Below are 6,000 nucleotides of genomic sequence, written 5' to 3'. Positions count from 1 at the left end.
TTTTGTATTTTAACCCAAACTGGGATCTTTTCCCAAAGCTAACCAAGGCGTGCCGTTTGGTGCCTAAACCTTCCGTCACCTGAAATGTTTCTCAGCACTGGATGTTGCATATTTGTTATTGCTAACTTTGCCGCGCTTGAAGATACAGTGTGAGTGTCTCATTTTGCTCTCTCAGACTGCAAAGTACACAGTGGACCGGCGTGTGCAGAGTACATGCTTTGGTGTGATACACTGGCCTTCAGAGCAACGGGCATTTGTTACTACAAACTAGTTAAAATTAACAATAAATTACATTTTGATGGTAGGTTGGCTTCTGCGGTTGTTTTAATATTACATTTAAACATTATGTATATATATATATATATACATATAAAATTTCTGGGACAAAAACAATTTGCCTAAAAAAGACATGATGGCATTATAAAATTATTATCACAGGAAGCCTGTCATAAGCTCTCTGCCTTTGTTCGTTTAACTAGATCGACATCATTGATGCATTAATGTGCATTTTAATAGTTATTATATAAAGTCCAGGTGATGCTAAATTTATAAATTAGTGTATAGTTTAATCTTTAACTATGCATTTTGTTTTATTTGTTGATCATTCATGTTTTGTATGAAAATGTTGAATCTGCAATTTACAATAATCAGTGAATACAGTCAGATAAATACAGTGGATTAAAAATGTTAAAAAGTATAAGAAGGAAATACTGAAGTAAACTACAAGTGCCTTAAAATTATACTGAAGTGTGTTTTTGTGATTTTATCTTGTTATCTATTTATTACGCAGCTTGAGTGGCCACAGTTAAACAGTAAATCAGTGGGAGTTTAGCTAAAGTCCTGATGAATGTTAATGGCAGAGAATAATGTTCTGTATCCTCTGGTAGTTCCTACAGTGGTGGTAGTTGTGGCATATCTTCACTAAATCAGACCACAGGTCAAACCAGCTCAGAGGCTGCACGCGACCAGCGGTTCATCAGCGTGTGCGTGACACATGGACATGATGGAGGGTGTGGAGGAACGTCCGGACAGGTAGGGTTAGAGCCAGGTCTGATTACACAGCTGCTGATCCTCCACAGAAACCCAGAGACAAACCAGCACCCAATTCCTGCTCCAGTCCTTGAATCCATCCATCCACAGATGAAACAGACCCAGGCCTCAGATACGGTGCTACACACTGCCTGGTGGACAGAAACACAAAGTTTAAGTCAAGTTCAAGTTAAGTTGGGCACAAAGTAAGACACAACTCTCTGACTTTCTTTGTGTACTGTATGTGTCGCTGTGTAAAGGCAACAAATGTGTTCAGAGTTCACACAAATGAATTACTCACAGACAACATCTCTCCACAATGCCTCGTCCAAGAAACATTTCTACCAAAGAATTGAGCGATACTGGCAGAGCCGATGCGATCTCCGAGGCCCAGCTTGACATGACATGAAGCAACGATTTTATGTTGTCTGTCAAGTATACGGAGAAAAAAAAAATCAATGCAACTTGACAGCATTACATAAAGAGCTTTTGTGCCTTGATATTTCTTTTCTGCCTGTGTACTTTTGTCTGGGGTGTAGAGAGTCGTTCTTGAGGCCCAGGGGGAGCAGAGCTGGCGAGAACAATGTGGGAATCCAAGGAGGAAACTGCACATGTTGTCTTTTCTCTACAGTTTCTGCTGTGACTCCAAAAGAGGCTGCATCTTTACAGACCATTTCATACGTCAACATCATCCATCAGTGCAGACAGGTTAGAAAGCACCTTCTGCCCAAGTCCCCAAGTCGACCCCTGAATTCTTCTGAGATGAAGACTTCAAAATCAACAGTGTCATGGATGTGAAAGCCATCAAAAACACAGGATTAATGTGCAGAATTAATATTAAATCAATTTCACGACATTATTTTTGGCCATGTTTGAATATTATTTTCCTAATCAGACTCTCTCTTCATTATTTTCAGTGTTTTCAAGAGCATTTTGTGGTTTTGTAATGAGCATTTTTGTAAATTAACACTGGTACATTTTATAAATTGCTAAATTGATATTTAAGTGCATGTATCAAACACTCATTCAATATAACCAAACTAAGTGCATCCATCTGCACATCATTAACTACAAGAACAGTCCATATTTACATTTTCATGGGAATTTAGGGAAAAGGCTTTTGGAGAAACCGATCGACCAGCTACTGCAGCAGCGTCCATATAATCTGATTACGGCCAAAACCCGAGTTTAGTGCTGGAGCTCTCTTGAAGAGGTGACAAAACTACAAGTGCCACTGACTGCCCAGGTGCAACCAAGGAGAGCCGAGTGTGTCTGTGTGGCCCTGTAACACTCCAGGCTTTATCCTGCAGAGCTTCAGCCATGGCTGAATGCAACTGCCTCCCACTCTCTCCCTCTCTCTCTCGTCTAGAAGAGGATCAGCAGCGGCTTAAAGCTGCCCGGGCTGGGAGGTGAACAAGTGGGGCTTTGAGGAGACCTCTGCCAGTCAGACGGAGAGCTCCAGGCCTCCAGCCCTCAGGGGTTAACCTCTCAGACTGCCAAGCAAAATACTGCAAGAGTCTCGCAATTACAGAGACAGTCAAAGGCCAAATGCAATTTCCAGAGCTATTTACACAGTTAGAAGGCCCCCCTCCAGAACTGCCAAGAATAGGCAGAATTAAGATGGTAGAGAGAGGTAAGGTAGGCTTTTAAATACCTTCCTCTGGCTGCAGTTCATTCACAAAGCAACTGATGGCTTACGCAAATAAAAAATATGTCTGCAACACATAAGTATTGCAGTTTATAGAACGATAGATTTAGAAATTTAGGTAGTTCACACACCGACAGGAGCACCTGCTACAACATCAGAAGGCTCAAATAAACACTAATAAACCTTTGTAGGGTTTGGACACAAACCTTTATCGTGGTGTGTGTGATTTCATATCATAATATATATTGTGACACAATAAATTATCTGGAAAATCAATGGAGAAGTTGTTTTTTGTGATCAAATTTGAATTGAAGAGATGTAGACATACAGTCAGCAATATAAAAGCTGAGAGAGATCATTTAAAATCAGTACAGATGAAGAGAGGGGGACAGGATTGTACAACACTGGACAGACATTAGCTACACAAAGGCATTTCCAAATCATATGATAAAAGGTACCAACTATGTGTATAGTATAGTTTTGAGCTGCATACTGTAAAGTTTATAAGGAGTCATATACGTCCTATCCTGTGAATGAGACTGAATCAAATTTACTGATGTTCAGGGTTTCTAGATGACTGCTTTACCATATTCCAAACCCCAAACCGGGGATAATATCAGGTATATCTGCCCACCAGAGCAAGTCTAATCACAGTAGGAGATATGATCAATGGAGAAATTGTTAATGGATTAAAAAGACGGACAGGAATGTTTGTTTTTGGTTAATTACGTAAATCAAATTGAAGTACTTCAACACACTAATGTAAAAATCATGTAAATATTACAATAAAGCCGTCCTGCTAATAAACACAATGGTCTAATACAAAGGTTCCCAAGTACATCAAGACTGACTTCAAATACTGGATACTTTCACCTCTTCAGGCCTCTAAAAGTCCTTCAAATAAAACAATCAGAGGAGCAAAAATCACTGTGATTGAACTGTTGATGTTTAATTTCACAGTAAGGGAATAACTTGATTAGTGGTCCCAAACACACATTGCTTCATTTTAATGGGTCACAGGCAAAAGCTGAGAAGCAAAGATCATCAAGGAATGGATCCCATGATAAAATGGCATACAAACATTTTTTCAGTGTCATAATTTGAAAGTCTGTAGTGTCATTTATTGCATTGTATTGTAAGATTCCTGTTATCAAACTCATCTGCTGTACAATAGACAGTGTATCCAGTAAAATGCCTCGGTCCTGCCGTGCAGCAGTGTGTTATGAGGTGGTGCAGTGAGTCTGTATATAGAAAACAGTTGTACCTCCTGGCGGGCCGGTGCAGTGGTGCTCTCAGGGGACTGTGGGGGCCCCAGCAGCCTCTAACCCGCACAGCTGTTCTCCAGGTCTAGAGCCTCTCCAGAGCCCGGCAGTTCCTCCTGCTTTAGGGACCGCCCGCCCGGGGGGCACGGAGCACTAATAATAACAACATCCAACATGCAGGCCCGGGGTCAGACGCAAACCGTGACCCTCCCCATCACAGCACCAAAACCTGGACAGGAGCCAGGACACAGAGCCGTACTGCAGCCTGGGAGAGCACGGTGAGGAGGGGTGAGGTGGGGATGGTCTGTGGGTGGCTGGAGCTTTCAGGTCTCCTTTCACTTCCTGCTTAGTGCCCCACCACCACCATTTGGGGGTTGGAGGGTTTGCAGAGTGGGTTATTGTGCAGGAGGGAGGGACAGGTCTTTGGATAGATTATATTTGGAAGCTTGTAGGTGTTGTGGTGGCTTACTTTTGAAAACATGGAGGCTTGATGATAAATGATGAAAGTCATACCTTAAAAAGGATCATGTGCCGATGGTAAACCGCTGACAATAGCGACAAGGTGAGAGCATTTTGCTTCTCGCCACCTGTGTTTTCGCCGTGGCTCACCCACACACAGGCAGCAATGGACTGTGAGAATGTGAGTATCTTATATGACAGTCAATAGGCAGAGCAATATCTGTTAATACATCTAACTGAAGCTTCTGCGAGACCCTGCACTTCACTGGATTTAGCATTCATGTTTATGGGCAAAAAACACGCTGTAAATTGTTTATTTGGATCACAAATTGAGACTTACATCAAAGAAAACTGGAATTCTTGTGCTTCTCTTAAGTATGAAATCTGAAATAACAAATTCCTGCTCTGAATAACAATCCTGAGTTTGTTATGCTCAAGCATTCAGAGTACAAACACAAAGCACCACCGCAGTCAGGTCTTACAGGTCGACCAGCGGTGCACTTATGGTTTCTCACACACTCCATATGAGGGGGAATACTTGGCCCTAATTAGCACCGAGCATCTGGCAAATGTCAGTGTGTCTCTGTGTGCAGCATTCCTATTTACTTAGTAAGCTTGGGTTTAACCGGGAAAAAAACACTGTGAGAGCTTTGCAGCATTTCAGACCAGGGTCCTGGGAGTGTTTTGTTATCGTATTGTGAGTGACATATGTGTAATTTAATAGCAGCCTTCTCACTATCCCCTGATTCTTGTGTACAGTTAAGTTGTGCTGAGCATTTCTCGTTCTGTTGTAGGTCACATACACCCCGACCAACATATCCATTACTGTGTCGGTGTAGTAAAAATACTCTTCATGTGGATTTGTTTAATTCTTCTGAATGGCCTTCGCTACTGATTTTAATTTTGTCATCAGTGGAACTGAGAAGAAAATCACTCCTCCTTAGCAGATGTTGTCTGCAGCTATTACTTCAGTCGTTCAGTATGGGTAATGTTCCCTGTCTGTTTGCCCTCCAGCCAAATAATATTTTAATCACTTCTTCGATTGGGATTCTGGGACAGCAGCTGAAACTGAGAATGTCACTTTTTTTTTTATTTAAACTGCACATGATCTGACTGGACTTTTGTTCCTATAAACATAGCAAAGAAACAACCTGTCTTCACATGTTTAACTTCTACTGGTGTTATTCTATCAAGCCACCGCTCCAATCGTATCACTCCAGACACTCACTGGATACATTGATCAAAAACAAAAACATAACCATAACACAGTGCTCTCCTTATATGTGAAACCCACCCACCCACCCACCCAGGTGAAACCCAGGCTCCCGTGGAAACAACAAAGATAAGAGGAGTTCACAGCAGTTCAGTACACTGTACAGTACAGCAGCAGCAGACAAGAAGAGTTCAGTCCAGCCGGCTTGATCGCGGCCCCGATCTCCAACCTGACAAGATTACACAGAGGCTTCCTGTCTCCTCGGGCATGATACCATCTCGGTCTGACTTCTCGCTCCCCTCCCATACAGCTCCGTCCCAGCCCAGATAGCACCAATTACACCCTAATGGGACAGTTTTAATTAGAAAACTACATCTAGAAAAGCACAT

This window comes from Dicentrarchus labrax, unplaced genomic scaffold (assembly GCF_905237075.1).
Source record: "Dicentrarchus labrax unplaced genomic scaffold, dlabrax2021, whole genome shotgun sequence".
Classification (NCBI taxonomy): Eukaryota; Metazoa; Chordata; class Actinopteri; family Moronidae; genus Dicentrarchus; species Dicentrarchus labrax.
Note: the sequence above shows the minus strand (reverse complement) of the source record.